We start from the raw sequence: 17,549 nt of genomic DNA on the forward strand, positions 1-17,549 counted from the left end.
AGAGTCAACCTGCACATTTCCCAAGTCTTTTCAGGTCCTCCTATAGTAGAAATTGTCATAGTTTCTATAATAGCATCAATGTTATCCCTCTTCCTCTCTTTTTTTTAGTCCCATTTTTTTTTTTTTTTTTTTTTTATAACTCAGCTGTTGCATTTTGAGAAAAGGATTTGTTCTACCTGGTTTCCAAACTGAATGTAAGTCATTCTTGAGGACTCTAAGGTAAACTATGCACTTTCATTCTATAGCTCCAGTGATGAAACTCAGAGATAATACAATGAAATTCCCAATTGAAGAGGCACTCAGTATGAGGACAATGCAAAAGGCTAAGTGCATCTGAGTTTATCTGAACTCAAACTTCACGGAGGCAGATGCTAATTCCTCTTTGCCAAAGACAAACCAACGAAAACACAAACTATGTCAAAAGCAAAGTGCTTTTCTCAAAGGTTGTGTAAAAACTAGAGGGCTCTCAAAAATGTTTTGAAGTATTCTTTGCTGGAGAGAGTTGATTTAATTACCTGTAACCTGTCCTCTGGGGACAATTAAAATTTGACAGCACTCTGCAAAGACACATTTGCAGGAAAGAAAATGCTAAAGATATTTTCTGTAAAAATCCTAACACAACACAAACTTTTATAGTCCCTGGATTTATTTTCGCTTAGTATGAACAGAACTAGATTTATTACTTTGTTCTTGTTTGTTTGTTTAATAAATATCCTTTTTTTTCCCCCAGCAATGCTACCAGGAATCCAAATGATTCAACAGCAAGAAATATTTCAAAGCTAAGAATAAGAAGCCATAAAGAATTGTGCTTAATTGTCTTCACAAATCTAATCTGACTGTTCTCATAATGCTTTCTTCCCTGGGTGCCTCTGCTTCAGACCTTTTGTGTCAAGCAAGGAACAATTAACACAGACTTAAGAGTGCAGGTTACATTTTAGAAATGAGACTTACACATTCTTGCAGGAGTTTAGAAAAAAAACAAAACTATATATCTGTTGAGATTTCAACAATAACCAGGTATCATCACATGTGATGAGCTCATTTGAAGGCTGATGTTTTTCTCTTGGGGTTTTATCACTAGAAACTGGTGCCAAGATCATGACACTGGAAAGAAAAAAGGAAGTGATCTCTTTACTGTTTGACTTTCAGAAATGGCTCAAATGACTGTTTTAATTTGTTTTTAAGAAAAGGACTGAGAGTAGCTGGGAAAAGTGAAGTAGGCAGATTTTTCTCCACGGACTTAGAAACTAGCATTTGCCAAAGTGTATTCCTCAGAAAACTAAGCCTCTGAAGTGCTGTTAATTTGAAAATAAAAAGATTCTATAATCAACCATATTTGGGAAAATGTGCACTTAAATGAAATTAAAATCTTATCTAATTTATATTTCTCAAAACCTTTTTTTCTAGCTAAGTAGGCACTATCAGTTTCCAAGAAAGGGATAAAATGGGCAATTCTCCAAAATTGAGTTGCTTCTACGACCCTGATATAGTTAAACATTTTGCGGAGAAGTGCTCTTCAATGTCAACTCTGGGTAAGGATGTCATTCTAGTCCCAAGATCTCCCACACTTTGTGATTGACTCCTGATTGACACACAATATGTTCTTTTGGGGGATAGGAGGTGTGAGCCAAGTTATTTAGAATGCAGGTTTCTCAGGATTTTGGCAGCCTAGTATTAAAGCATCCATCTGATAGAATAAACTACTTTTTGTGTATCTCCATGGTATCAGATATTGTGGTAAGTACTCTAAAATGTGAGAGGAGTTCAATAGTTAAAATGAGTACCAGAGTTAAAGTAATTTGTGTGGCGATTTGTGACAAATCCAGACATTAAAACTAATTTTGATGTGCCCACCCTTCCCACCACCAAGCCTTGAAGATGAATCCTCTTGGTGCATGTTTGCATGGTATTTGGACTCTGTCTCAGACCAGAAGCCTACATGGATTCCAACAGAGCAAACCAAGTCAACCAGGCCACCATCACTTTGTTATAAATAGTAAAGACTCATCTATGAACTTCAGGACAGTTAAAAACCCAATTTCCAATCCATTGCTTACCTAACATTACCTATGATTTTATAGGATAGATCTAAATGTTAAAATAGGTTTCTCATGCTTGTATATGAGATTCAGACACTGCCTCCCCAAGATTATTATTCAGAGTCCAGTAATCTATATATTTAATTAAGTACTCAGGTAATGCTCTTTCAAGTGATCTTTGGACCAAGTTTTGAGAAGCTCTGATATGGAGAATATGAAGGCGCCAGTTATAACCAACCTAGAAACAAATTGTCTTTGTAAGACAATCATTGTGTAGCATAAAGTCTTTGTTGGAACTCAAAAAAGAGACAAAGTCAGAATTTACTAGATTTTAACTGCTTTCGAAACACTCTATATCAGATTCCTTTGTTTCTAAAGCTAGCTCCAATTAAAGAAGAGATATCTGCTATCTATTGTTGCCAATTTAATAATTCATTCTTTAAAGACTTTGCCTGTGCTTATTGTTTTTTAAGATTTTATTTATTTGAGAGCGTGAGACAGCGCACAGAGTAGGGGAGAAGAAGCTTACTCCCAGCTGAGCAGGGAGCCCAATGCGGGACTTGATCCCAGGACCCTGAGAACATAACCTGAGTGGAAGGCAGACACCCAACTGACTGAGCCACCCATGTGTCGCTCTTGTGCTTATTATTTTTAAATCCATGTTCAATTCAGACTTACAAATATTTAGGGTATAATAAGAAATGGTCCGATGAGGAATACAAAAGAAGATCAGACACTCGTCCTGCATTCCAACATCTCAGGTTGTTATTAGAAGTAGGACAGTAAATCACCTAAGAACATAAAGTATGCTATTTTATTTCTAGAATAACAGTTGCATTTGTCTGATTAAGGGTTGTATCATATCAAGTAGAACTTAAATAAATGAGATTTTAAAATAAATAAATAAAACCAGTTTCTGAATCCCAAAGGCCCAGGTTGAAGTACAAGTACTGAGACTTAACAAATGTAGGCATTCCAATTTTAAGAACATCAGTCTGTTATTTATCCAGCGAACTTATACCTGGGTTTTAACTGTCTTTTTCTCCTACTGCTCCCCCCTTTCCCATCCCTTTTCTATTTATCTGAACAAACAAAAGAAATAGTAACTGAAAGTCGCTGGGGGAAAGTAAAATATTTTTGAATAGACCAAGGAGGAGCCCTGGTTTAGGGATAAACTAGTCCTTTTCAGCACATGTCATACTGACAGCTCTCTTACTTGGTATCTTGCAGCGAGACAGATAATATCACAGCATGCCATGGAGACAAAGAATTGAAGGGCCAAAACAGAGCCCTCAGAAAGGAGTTGAGTTATTGATTTTTTCTTCTTAAATCACATTTCTCTGAAAATGGAGAAGCTGAGCTTCTAAGAGGAAAGGTGTTTTCGACTTTATATCTCCTTGATTCCTAACTACTAAGAAAGAACTAAGGAATGTGATAAGTGTTCTAAAGAAAATCTATGCAGACATGCAACACAGTGGTAGCAATGGGACTAGAGCCCACTTTTTTTGTCTTTACAGGGTTTTTTTTGTTTGTTTCTTTATGCTTTTGTTTCTTTCTTTTTTTTTTTTTTGGTTTCTGTCTTTATGTTTTTGCTTATTTTTAAGAACACATTAAATGAGATTCCAATAAACTGGATAAAATAATTTTCATGGGTAGAATAATTATTTTTCTCTTGTCACATTTTCCTTTGCAGTAATCTCTAAGACATGCTATGAAACATAGTACTTGACAAGACATTATAAGAGGAAGTAGGAAGCAGAAATGGAAGACTGCCAAACTAGGGTATTCTCCTTCCCTCCCACCAGAATGGAAGCAACTACATCTGCTTCAATAGAAAGTGCCCTAGATAATCAGACTGGGTTGGGCTGGGAACTTTTTTACCCTAAGATGTTCTTCCTGTCTCCACAGTGATCTCAGAGTGAACAACCTTTACAATAACAGAATAATCCCACTATCCGATCAATTCCCAAAGAGAAGCTAAATAACACTGCATTTTTGCTTTTATTAATTTACGATGACCAGTTTCCACCAGTATGGAATGGAAGACAGGAAAAAAAAAAAAATATATATATATATATATATTTTTTTTTTTTTTTTAAGTTCTTTATCTATAGATAATCATGACTGGGAATCTTCCTTCTGTTTCCTACAGGATTTATGACTAATTTGTGAAATAGGTATTATTATCTATCATATATATATATGTATCCACACATGCATGCATACACACACACACACACACACACAGCCAGAATTCCAACCCAAGTTTCTCCATCTTCAAACCTATTTTCTCTTATCTGTGCCATGATGTCTTTTCTTCAGAAAGTATTTTGTACTTTCGAAATGGTGATGCTCCTAATATGTGTTATATGACATTCTAACATTCTGTAATAGTTACCCATATATTTTGTTCATTGTTTATTGTCTGACTCATGTCTTAGGACTCAGTTTTTACCTGAGTGTTTAGAGTGAAAAAATTATGATGGAATGGAACAAAAAAAAAAAAATTATGGTGATTTAAATATGGACTTGAACCCTGGCAATGCCAGGAAGTAATGATATAAACATGGATTAATTAACCAATCTCCTGGGGTCTCAGTTCTCTTGTCTTGAAAATGAGAACACAATTGCTCTCTTATGCAGTTCTGATGATTAATATTAATGAGAACTGAAATCACCATGTGTGGATCAGGAATTTGAATTCATGCTATTACATTGCTTTATCCTTCAATCTGTTTTTTTCTTCTGTACCTTCTACTTACATTCCCCCAGACTTACAACATCCTGTTAGCTTTCTATTGGTCTGGATAATGTACAATTTCTCATACGCAGAAAGGGAAATAAACAGATAAATCAATCCTGGTTTTACCACACAAGCCCTCTCCTGCGACCTCCTTTTATTATGTTTGATTGGATGGAGCTGATTATATTTTATTTGTAGTTCTATTGCAATTTGAGTCTTGTTTCGGGGTAAGCATGCTTAATTTGTTAAAACAAATGTACAAAATACTGGGTCCAGTTACTCATCATCATCACCATCATCACAAATATATGAATGACAGATCTTAGAGTACACTCCAGAATCAATAATTTCCTGTTCTAGGTCATTTTCCTTCTCATATATCCCTCAGTGGGGAACAGAGGCCTTACAATAACTATTAAAACAAATCCTTTCACATAGGACAGAACAGGAAAAGGAACTTTGGAACCAGATACAGAGAAAAAGAGAAATCTTCCCATAGTAGCGTACATACACTTGGATTGAAAGTTAGGAAAGGAACTTGCAACTTAATGAAAAGATGGGTGTTGTTCCAGAAAAGTGTGATTTTTAAGTATCGTGGAGTCATAGGAGAAGATGGTGTGTTTGAGGAATATTTTTCAATGGCACTGGAATATTTGTTGAAAGGTGAGGTGTGGAGTTTGTGGCAGCATTTTGGGTAGAAATGACACAGTAAGAAGCTCAGAGAATCTGGAAACCATAGCTCACCAATGTTGGCTGATCATCAGACTTGCCTAGTACATTTTGAAAAATACAGGTTTGTAGATTTCAGTCTGAGAATTTATGATGCTGCAGATTCAGGGTGAGGCCAAATTCACTCATACACACACACACACATACACTCAGCTAGATCGCCAATTTAAAAATTATTAATTATTTAATTAATATAATTACATTGTAGATAATATATAATATATAATTATAATACATTTAATATAATTAAATATAAATTTAATTAAATATATTCATATTTATACATATACATGATATACACACATACATATACATTTACATATACAAGTCCCATAAACATAATATACTGTGATATACTATAATATAACATGCACACTATACTATAAGTATATCACATACACACACTTTTTTTTCAAATACCCAGGTTTCTGCACTGCTGATATCCATGCTAGAGAATCTCAAAGATTCTCTATGTGTGACGGGAGAACTGGTGATCTAGCAGTTCTGGGCCTGACAGAACCACATTTCAGGGATGTCAATCAGTTCAAAATAGAGAATGTAAGGGAACAGTGATTTTAAAAAGCAAGGTCTAGGACACCTCAGTGGCTCAGTCAGTTAAGCCGTCTGCTCAAGTCATGATCCCTGGGTCCTGGGATCGAGTCCCACATGGGATTCCCTGATCAGCGGGGAGTCTGTTTCTCCCTCTCCCTCTGCCCTTCCACCCTGCTCACACTCTCTCTCTCTCTCAAATAAATAAAATCTTTTTTTTTTAAGATTTTATTTATTTAGTTGACAGAGATAGAGACAGCCAGCGAGAGAGGGAACACAAGCAGGGGGAGTGGGAGAGAAAGAAGCAGGCTCCCAGCAGAGGAGTCTGATGTGGGGCTTGATCCCATAACGCCGGGATCACGCCCTGAGCCGAAGGCAGACGCTTAATGACTGCGCCACCCAGGTGCCCCAATAAAATCTTTAAAAAAAAATAAATAAATAAAAAGCAAGCTCTAGAGTCCAAAGGCCAAAGATTTAACAGTAACTATCTTGGGATAAAGATTATTTATGTATAACTTGTAAAGCATATGGCATAAAACCTGATATTCACCAAGTATCCCAAAGTAAATGAATCACTGGGGTATCCACAGAGGGACTGGAGAAAGGGAATCTGCCTAAGAGATATTTTGGTAGTAAATCAGTAGGAGTAAGCCATAAAAGTTGGAAAATGGTTAAACTTAGAAAATGTAAGCATTAAAAACTGGATTTGATTGTATACATGATGCATTTAAAGTTTCTGTAGTATATCCAGATGGAGACGTATAGTAGGCAGAAATATATACTGGAGAAGTGTGAAGAGGGTACACTGCTGGGAGACATGCAGCATTAAAAGATTTGTGGGTAATCTACAGAAGACTGTTCCCTTAAGACACTAGCTCCATCCTTCAGCCCAGATACATCCCTTTGTATTTCCCTGGTAATTCTTGAGGTTTACATGGCTGTCAATTTTGTATTTTTATTTATATGTTATTTGTTTACTGACTATCTTCCCAAGGAGAGGGCAAGTTCTGTAAGGGATGATACTGTGTCTAGCTTGTTTGCTATTACATATCCAGATCCTCAACGTTGCTTAATGCTTATTATTTTTGGATAAGTAAATAAATGGTTAATTTGAATACTATTTTATTTATTTATTTATTTATTTATTTTAAATTATTTTATTTTTTAAAAGACTTTATTTGAGAGAGAGAGAGAGAGAGCTAGAAAGCACACAGAGCGGGGGAAGGGATAGAGGGAAAGGGAAAAGCAGACTCCCCAGTGAGCAGGGAGCCTGACGCAGGGCTTGATCCTAGGACCATGAAATCAGGATCTGAGCCAAAGGCAGACGCTTAACCGACTGAGCCACCCAGGCTTCATTAAAGATTTTATTTTTAAGCAATCTCTACACTCAACGTGCGGATCAAACCCACTACCCCAAGATCAAGAGTCCCAAGCTCCACCAACTGAGCCAGCCAGGCACCCCTGTTTGAATAATTTTTAAGCAAAACTGCTATGTTTTAACTAAATCTTCTCCTTTTTTGCAAACACAATGCTAAGAAAGATACCTCAGCACATTCTTTCACCAGCAATAACCCAATAGTATTAGAAATGATAATACTTTTATTCTATAGTTGTGAAACCCAAATATCTAGAATTATAGTTCCATCATAATTTTATCTTATCTTACAATAAAATGTAATATACAAATTACCAGAGTGTTAATTAAAAAATAAATAGGGGCACCTGGGTGGCTCAGTCATTAAGCGTCTGCTTTCAGCTCAGGGTGTGATCCCGGCATTCTGGGATCGAGCCCCACATCAGGCTCCTCAGCTGGGCGCCTGCTTTTTACTCTCCCACTCCCCCAGCTTGTCTCTCTCTCACTGGCTGTCTCTGTGTCAAATAAATAAATAAATAAATAAAAATAAATAAATAAATTATATGAATATGGCATATCTCATTGCTATTATATACCACAAACCTACTTACGGTGCTACTATAAATTAACTCTTCTCAAAATAAAAAGATAACCCCAGAAACAATTTAAGGGATAAACTTTAAAAGTAACATATTAAATGAGACAAACAGAAGGTTAAATGTAATTTTCATATCCTTAATTATACAAGTTATAGAAACAAATGTAAAATTTGTATTGAGTAATATATATTAGTAAATTTACATTCAGTTCTCTCAAATCAAATGATACAGCCCACTTTTATAGCTCTAGAAGTATTTTATTCTACGGAACACTGAACTAATGACCAGATAAAGAATTTTCTGCTAGCTTTAACTTAGCTCTGAAAAGTCATAGCAAATGCAATAAAATTATATTGCATCTTATATTATTGATATTTGTGTTATTTCCTCTCTTTGAGTCATTTCTTATTTTATATTCTCACTAAGATGGGATATGAAAAAAACAGTATCAGGCAACCCTCTCTGTCAAGTGTATTTAATGAGAATGAGTGAATGGATGAATGAGAAAGGAAACATGGTCTTACATACTTTTGACAAATACTTTTGACCAGAGTGAGCAGGTACTTTAGTTAGTCCAACTACATCATTTTATATGGATGTAAACCTAGACCCAAGTAGCTGGAGTGCCTTCTCCAAAATCGTATGTTTAGTTAGTTAAGGATGATACTAAGATTATAATTCAAGTCATCAGATAAACTTCCCACTATAACCAAGACACTAGTGCCTAGGAAATGGTCAAGCTAGGAGAATTTGTGGTCTAATACTTTCCCTGTGCTTAATGGGTATTTCCTCTATTAAAATATGTATATATATATATATATATATATATATATATATATATATACACACACACACACACACACATATATAATCTCTACATGTATATATATATGTATGTGTATATATATATGTATATATATATGTGTATATATATACATATATAATCTCTACATGTATATATATGTGTATGTATATACATATATATATGTATATATATACATATATAATCTCTACATGTATATATATATGTATGTATATATATATGTATATATATATGTGTATGTATATACATATATAATCTCTACATGTATATATATGTGTATGTATATACATATATATGTATATATATACATATATAATCTCTACATGTACATATATATGTATGTATATATATATATGTGTGTGTGTATATATATATATATATATATATATATATATATATATACACATACATATATAATCTCTACACACAACATGGGGCTGGAACTCACAAACCCAAGATCAAGAGTTACATGACTCTTCTGACTGAGCCAGCCAGGTGTCACTTAAGGGGCATTTATTTAAGGGAGGGAAGCACAGGGGAAAGAAGATCTCACTTTTGAAACAAGCAGCACCCGAAGCACCCTCCCCAAGCCAAAGCCTGACAGGCTGCTGTACATGTGCTGTCCTTTCTTGCAGTTTATTCCGGGCCTGTGTGGAATAGAAAGACAATTCTTTATTTGACTGGTAGGAAAGAAAAGAGAAGACTCCTCAGGGTTTCCAAGGAGGACTGGAGCGGCTGCTTTAGTGAAGAAAGGGAGAATCAAAGAAGTAAAGGACCTGTCTCAAAGTCACACTACTAGGTTGGAGTTAAGATGGCGGAGGAGTAGGGGACCCCTTTTTCAGCCGGTCCCCTGAGTCGAGCTGGATAGGAACCAGACCAGCCTAAACAACCACGGAATCAGCCTGAGACACAGGAAGATACATCCGGATCTCTACAAATGAATATCTCCAGTGCTGAGTATTGAGGTATGAAGCGGAGAGCCGTGAAACCGCGCACAGATATCGGAAGATAAACGGAAGGGGGAGGGAGCCGCCACGTTCGGGCGCCGGGAAGTGGTAGCCACCTGCACGGGGGAGCGGGTGGGCTCCCGGACAGGCACACGCAAAACAGCAGACTGAGACTGTGAGCCAGGAGCCCGAGACACCAGGCATCTCGCGGAACTCCGGAATCCTGGTGCGCTCACTGGATCCAGACTGAGACCTGGAGCTTCCAGAGTGCGCGGGGGCGGCTGGTGGCTGGCAGCGTTAGAAACACAAAGGACAGAGACGCGCTGGTCCTGGGAGTGAGGGCTGGGACGCTGGGTGTGGGGAGCACATCCCGGGACGCTGCACGGTTGAGCAGCACCAACAGTAACAGAGTTAAAGTGGCCAGAACATCAGAGGAGAACAAGCCGCAATCCCTCTGTTCTGTGACAGAGGCTGAAATTCGGCCGCTGCTGCTCTGACTCTCAGAAGAGGCACAGCAGACCGCCAGGGAAAGCCGCCAGAGAACAAAAGCCTGGAAATACCGGCTCAGAGAGTGCCCATCCCCATCTCCCCTCGCAGGGGACACGGAGACTCTACAAACAGGGTTGAGTGAGTATCGGCGCGGCAGGCCCCTCCCCCAGAACACAGAAGGCAGGCTGAAAAATCAAGAAGCCCACAACCCGGGGCGCCTGGGTGGCACAGTCATTGAGCGCCTGTCTCCGGCTTAGGGCGTGATCCCGGCGTTCCGGAAAGGAGTCCCTCATCGGGCTCCTCTGCTGGGAGCCTGCTTCTTCCTCTCTCACTCCCCTGCTTGTGTTCCCTCTCTCGCTGGTTGGCTCTCTGCCACATAAATAAATAAATAAAATCTTTAAAGAAGAAGCCCACATCCCTAAGATCCCTATAAAACAAGGGGCACGGCCTGGGACCCAGTCAATAATTTGGGCTCTGGACAACCCTGCAACCTCTCCTCATCAGAATGACAAGAAGGAGAAGCACCCCCCCCCCCCAGCAAAGAAAAGACAGTGAGTCTGTGGCTTCTGCCACAGAAATAATGGATATGGATGTAACCAAATTATCAGAAATGGAATTCAGAGTAACAATGGTCAAAATGATGAGTAGAATTGAAAAAAGTATTAACGAAAAGGTCACTGAGAATATAGAATCCCTAAGGACAGAAATGAGAGCGAATCTGACAGAAATTAAAAATTCTATGAGCCAAATGCAGGCAAAACTAGAGGCTCTGACGGCCAGGGTCACCAAAGGAGAGGAACGTATTAGTGAAGTGGAGGATAGGTTAATAGAGGAAAAAACGAAAATAGAAGCTGGTCTTAAAAAAATCCACGCCCACGAATGTAGGTTACAGGAGATTACTGACTCAATGAAACAATCCAATGTCAGAATCACCGGCATCCCTGAGGGGGTGGAGAAAAACAGAGGTCTAGAAGAGATATTTGAACAAATTGTAGCTGAAAACTTCCCTAATCTAGCGAGGGAAACAAACATTCATGTCCAAGAAGCAGAGAGGACCCCTCCCAAGCTCAACCACGAAAACATACGCCACGTCACGTCATAGTGCATTTCGCAAATATTAGATCCAAGGATACAGTATTGAAAGCGGGCAGGGCAAAGAAATTTCTCATGTACCAAGGCAAAGGCATCAGAATTACGTCAGACCTGTCTACACAGACCTGGAATGAGAGAAAGGGTTGGGGGGGGGGCATTTTTAAAGCTCTTTCAGAGAAAAACATGCAGCCAAGGATCCTTTATCCAGCAAGGCTGTCATTCAGAGTTGATGGAGAAATAAAGACCTTCCAGAATCGCCAGTCATTAACCAATTTCATAACCACGAAACCAGCCCTGCAGGAGATATTAAGGGGGGTTCTATAAAGGTAAAAAGGCCCCAAGAGTGATACAGAACAGAAAGTCACAACCGATACAAACAAAGACTTTACTGGCAACATGGCATCATTAAAATTCTATCTCTCAGTTCTTAGTGTCAGTGTAAATGGTTTAAATGCTCCCATAAACGCCACAGGGTTGCAGATTGGATAAAAAGAAATGACCCATCCATTTGCTGTCTACAAGAGACTCATTTCGAACTCAAAGATGCATTCAGACTGAGAGTAAGGGGATGGAGTACCATCTTTCATGCAAATGGACCTCAAAAGAAAGCTGGGGTAGCAATTCTCATATCAGATAGATTGGATTTTAAACTAGAGACTATAGTTAGAGACGCAGAAGGGCACTATATTATTCTTAAAGGAAGTATTCAACAAGTGGATATGACAACTATAAACATATATGCCTCCAACAGGGGAGCAGCAAGATACACAAGCCAACTCTTAACCAGAATAAAGAGACATATAGATAAAAATACATTAATAGTAGGGGACCTCAACACTCCACTACCAGAAATAGAACACCCTGGCAAAAACTAAGCAAAGAGTCAAAGGCATTGAATGCCATACTCGATGAGTTGGACCTCATAGATATATATAGAACACTACACCCCAGAACCAAAGAATACTCATTCTATTCTAATGCCCATGGAACATTCTCAAGAATAGACCATGTTCTGGGACACAAAACAGGTCTCAACTGATACCAAAAGACTGAAATTATCCCCTGCATATTCTCAGACCACAACGCTCTGAAATTGGAACTCAACCACAAGGAAAAATTTGGAAGAAACTCAAACACTTGGAGACTAAGAACCATCCTGCTCAGGAATGACTCGATAAACCAGGAAATCAAAAATCAATTTAAACAATTTACAGAGACTAACGAGAATGAAAACACAACGGTCCAAAACTTATGGGATACCGCAAAGGCAGTCCTAAGGGGGAAATACATAGCCATCCAAGCCTCACTCAAAAGAATAGAAAAATCTAAAATGCAGTTCTTATATTCTCACCTCAAGAAACTGGAACAGCAACAGAGGGACAGGCCTAATCCACTCACGAGGAAGCAGTTGACAAAGATGAGAGCAGAAATCAATGAATTAGAAACCAGAAGTACAGTAGAGCAGATCAACAGGACTAGAAGCTGGTTCTTTGAGAGAATCAATAAAATTGATAGACCACTGGCAAGATTTATCCAAGAGAAAAGAGAAAGGACCCAAATTATTAAAATTATGAATGAAAAAGGAGAGGTCACAGCCAACACCAACGAAATTGGAAGGATTATTAGAAACTATTATCAATAGCTATATGCCAAAAAACTAAGCAATCTGGAAGAGATGGAGGCCTTCCTGGAAACCTAGAAAATACCAAGACTGAAACAGGAAGAAATTGATTTCTTAAGCAGGCCAATTAATTATGAAGAGATTGAGTCAGTGATAAACAACCTTCCAAATAACAAAACTCCAGGCCCAGATGGTTTTCCTAGGGAATTCTACCAAACATTCAAAGAAGAAATAATACCTATTCTCCTAAAGCTATTTCAAAAAATAGAAACAGAAGGAAAGCTATCAAACTCATTCTATGAGGCCAATATTACCTTGATCCCCAAACCAGGCAAAGACCCCATCAAAAAGGAGAATTACAGACCGATTTCCCTAATGAATATGGACGCCAAAATCCTCAACAAGATCCTTGCTAATAGAATCCAACAGTACATTAAAAGGATTATCCATCATGACCAAGTGGGATTCATACCTGGGATGCAAGCGTGGTTCAACATTCGCAAATCGATCAGCGTGATACATCATATCAACAAGAAAAGACTCAGGAACCATATGATCCTCTCAATTGATGCCGAAAAAGCATTTGACAAAATACAGCATCCTTTCCTGATTAAAACCCTTCAGAGTGTAGGAATAGAGGGTACATTTCTCAATCTCATAAAAGCCATCTATGAAAAGCCTACAGCAAATATTATTCTCAATGGGGAAAAGCTGGAAGCCTTTCCCTTAAGATCAGGAACACGGCAAGGATGCCCACTCTCGCCACTATTATTCAACATAGTACTAGAAGTCCTTGCAACAGCAATCAGACAACAAAAAGGGATCAAAGGTATCCAAATCGGCAGAGAAGAAGTCAAAATGTCTCTCTTCGCAGATGACATGATACTCTATATGGAAAACCCAAAAGAATCCACTCCCAAACGATTAGAAGTTATAGAGCAATTCAGTAATGTGACGCGATACAAAATCAATGCTCAGAAATCAGTTGCATTTCTATACACGAATAACAAGACTGAAGAAAGAGAAATTAGGGAATCCATCCCATTTACAATAGCACCAAAAACCATACGTTACCTTGCAATTAACTTAACCAGAGACATAAAGGACCTATATTCTAGAAACTATAAATCACTCTTGAAAGACATTGAGGAAGACATAAAAAGATGGAAAGATATTCCATGCTCATGGATCGGAAGAATTAACATAGTTAAAATGTCCATGCTACCCAGAGCAATCTACACTTTCAATGCTATCCCGATCAAAATACCGAGGACATTTTTCAAAGAACTGGAACAAATAGTCCTTAAATTTGTATGGAAACAGAAAAGGCCCCGAATCTCCAAGGAACTGTTGAAAAGGAAAAACAAAGCTGGGGGCATCACAATGCCGGATTTCGAGCTGTACTACAAAGCTGTGATCACAAAGACAGCATGGTACTGGCACAAAAACAGACACATAGACCAATGGAACAGAATAGAGAGCCCAGAAATGGACCCTCGGCTCTTTGGGCAACTAATATTTGATAAAGCAGGAAAAAAACATCTGGTGGGGAAAAGACAGTCTCTTCAATAAATGGTGCTGGGAAAATTGGACAGCTACATGCAAAAGAATGAAACTTGACCACTCTCTCACACCATACACAAAAATAAACTCCAAATGGATGAAAGACCTTGAGGTGAGACAGGAATCCATCAAAATTCTAGAGGAGAACATAGGCAGCAACCTCTACGACATCGGCCAAAGCAACCTTTTTCATGATACATCCCCAAAGGCAAGAGAAACAAAAGATAAAATGAATTTATGGGACTTCATCAAGATTAAAAGTTTCTGCACATCCAAGGAAACAGTCAGAAAAACTAAGAGGCAGCCCACGGAAAGGGAGAATATATTTGCAAATGACACTACAGATAAAGGACTTGTATCCAAGATCTACAAAGAACTTCTCAAACTCAATACACGAGAAACAAATAAACAAATCAAAAAATGGGCAGAAGATATGAACAGACACTTTTCCAATGAAGACATACAAATGGCTAACAGACACATGAAAAAATGTTCAACATCATTAGCCATCAGGGAAATTCAAATCAAAACCACACTGAGATACCACCTTACGCCAGTTAGAATGGCAAAAATAGACAAGGCAAGAAACAACAATTGTTGGAGAGGATGTGGAGAAAGGGGATCCCTCCTACATTGTTGGTGGGAATGCAAGTTGGTACAGCCACTCTGGAAAACAGTGTGGAGGTCCCTTAAAAAGTTAAAAATTGAGCTACCCTATGATCCAGCCATTGCACTACTGGGTATTTACCCCAAAGATACAGACGTAGTGAAGAGAAGGGCCATATGCACCCCAATGTTCATAGCAGCAATGTCCACAATAGCTAAATCGTGGAAGGAATCGAGATGCCCTTCAACAGATGACTGGATTAAGAAGTTGTGGTCCATATATACAAAGGAATATTACTCAGCTATCAGAAAGAACGAACTCTCAACATTTGCTGCAACATGGACAGCACTGGAGGAGATAATGCTAAGTGAAATAAGTCAAGCAGAGAAAGACAACTATCATATGATTTCTCTCATCTATGGAACATAAGAACTAGGATGATCGGTAGGGGAAGAAAGGGATAAAGAAAGGGGGGGTAATCAGGAGGGGGAATGAAACATGAGAGACTATGGACTATGAGAAACAAACTGAGGGCCTCAGAGGGGAGGGGCGTGGGGGAATGGGATAGACCAGTGATGGGTAGTAAGGAGAGCACGTATTACATGGTGCACTGGGTGTTATACACAACTAATGAATCATCGAGCTTTACATTGGAAACCGGGATGTACTGTATGGTGACTAACATAATATAATAAAAAATCATTAAAAAAAAAAAAAGGGAGGGAAGCACACTAAGCAGGAGTCTTACTTGTTCACAACTTAGCACTCATCTCCATCTCAAGAAGCTAGTAAATTTTAGATTTCAGGGAAATTAAAAAAAACACCTCTTCATCAGGAGAGTGTTCTGATACTTCTATTATCAAAAGCAATATATACAACTGATTTCCCCATTCTCTAGGAAAGATGGTATAATCATTATTTAGTTTTCACTCACTAAATGTTTATTGAGAATATACTGCAAAGCACTTGTTAAGGCTTACACAGATGAAAATTTAAATAAAGGACAAACAGTTTTTGGCAAAAGAGAATGCAAACTGAACTCAAAGAAATTAAGTAAGTGGCTACACTGTATAATTTTTACTTACAGATATATAATTTTCAAGTATGAAAATTTTCTTTACTAATGTAGATTTAGACAGGAAAGACATATCTGCTTATATCCAAGAAAAATTTTGCTATAGGTTTGCTTCCTGCCATGAGTAACTAGATAACTCAACAAAATATATTGAAGGCAAATATTTAGACACTGGACAAAGGTCACAGAAATACTGCAAGCCTAAAAAAAGGAATAAAACTTAGGTAAGCCTTATGTTTGCCTCAGTTAATGGCCTGGAAGAAATTTTCAGGCCACAGAGAAAGGGAGGGTGCAAACAGAGTCTGATGAGCTTAATGAGTAGAAAATGCAGAGATTAGAATTTGGGGAGGGATACTGATCAATGAAAACACTCGTTCATAATTAAACTTCTCTGCAAACTAGAAACTACAGCAGTTCTTCTTCATCCTACCAAAATACATCAATGAGAAACCAACATCATTGATCAATATTGAATGAAATCCCAATCAGAATCCCAGAAACTTGTTTTATGGGTATTGACAAACTAATTATAAAGTTTATATGTAGAGACAAAAGACCCACAGTAGTCAACACAATATTGAATGTGAAGAACAAAGTTGGAGGTCTGATGTTATCTGACTTCAAAACTCATTATAAAGCTACAGTAACTAAGGCTGTTCAGTACTGGCCAAAGAATAGACAGATCAATGGAACATAATAAAGAGCCCACAAATAGACCTTCATAAATACAGTCAACTGATTTTTGATAGAGGAGCAAAGACACTAGAATGGAACAAAGGTCATCTCTTCAACAGATGGTGGTGGAACAAATGATATCCACAAGCAAAAAACAAAATAAAACAAAGCTTGAGGAAAAGACCTTAGTCCCTTATCAAAACATAGCTCAAAATGAATCACAGACCTAACAAAATGTAAAGCTTTAGAACTCCTAGAAGACAAAAGGGGAAAACCTACCTGACCTTGCATATGGCAATGCCTTTTGGGATAAAATGTCAAAGACATGATGCATAAAATAATAGTTAAGGTAGACTTCATTAAAAGTAAAAAATTCCGTTCTGCAAAAAAACAATGTCAAGAGAGTTAGAGGGGCACTTAGGTGGCTCAGTGGGTTAAAATGCTGCCTTCAGCTCAGGTCATGATCCCAGGGTCCTGGGATTGAGGCCTGCATCAGACGCCCTGCTCAGCAGAGAGTCTGCTTCTCCCTCAGCCCCTGCTCCAGCTTCTGCTCTCTCTCTCACTTATCCTCTCTCAAATAAATAAAATATTTTTAAAAAAAGGGAGAGAGAATTAGAATACATGCCATAAACTGGGGAAAAAAT

The 17,549-nt window shown here is 38.1% G+C and overlaps 1 long non-coding RNA gene across 1 annotated transcript in view; it reads right to left on the bottom strand.

The window, feature by feature from the left end:
• Nucleotides 1-17,549, bottom strand: part of LOC130544154 (uncharacterized) — a 778,585-nt gene that overhangs the window by 732,634 nt on the left and 28,402 nt on the right. The gene's annotated exons all lie outside the window — the stretch shown is intronic.

This window comes from Ursus arctos, unplaced genomic scaffold (assembly GCF_023065955.2).
Source record: "Ursus arctos isolate Adak ecotype North America unplaced genomic scaffold, UrsArc2.0 scaffold_19, whole genome shotgun sequence".
NCBI classification, from domain to species: Eukaryota; Metazoa; Chordata; class Mammalia; order Carnivora; family Ursidae; genus Ursus; species Ursus arctos.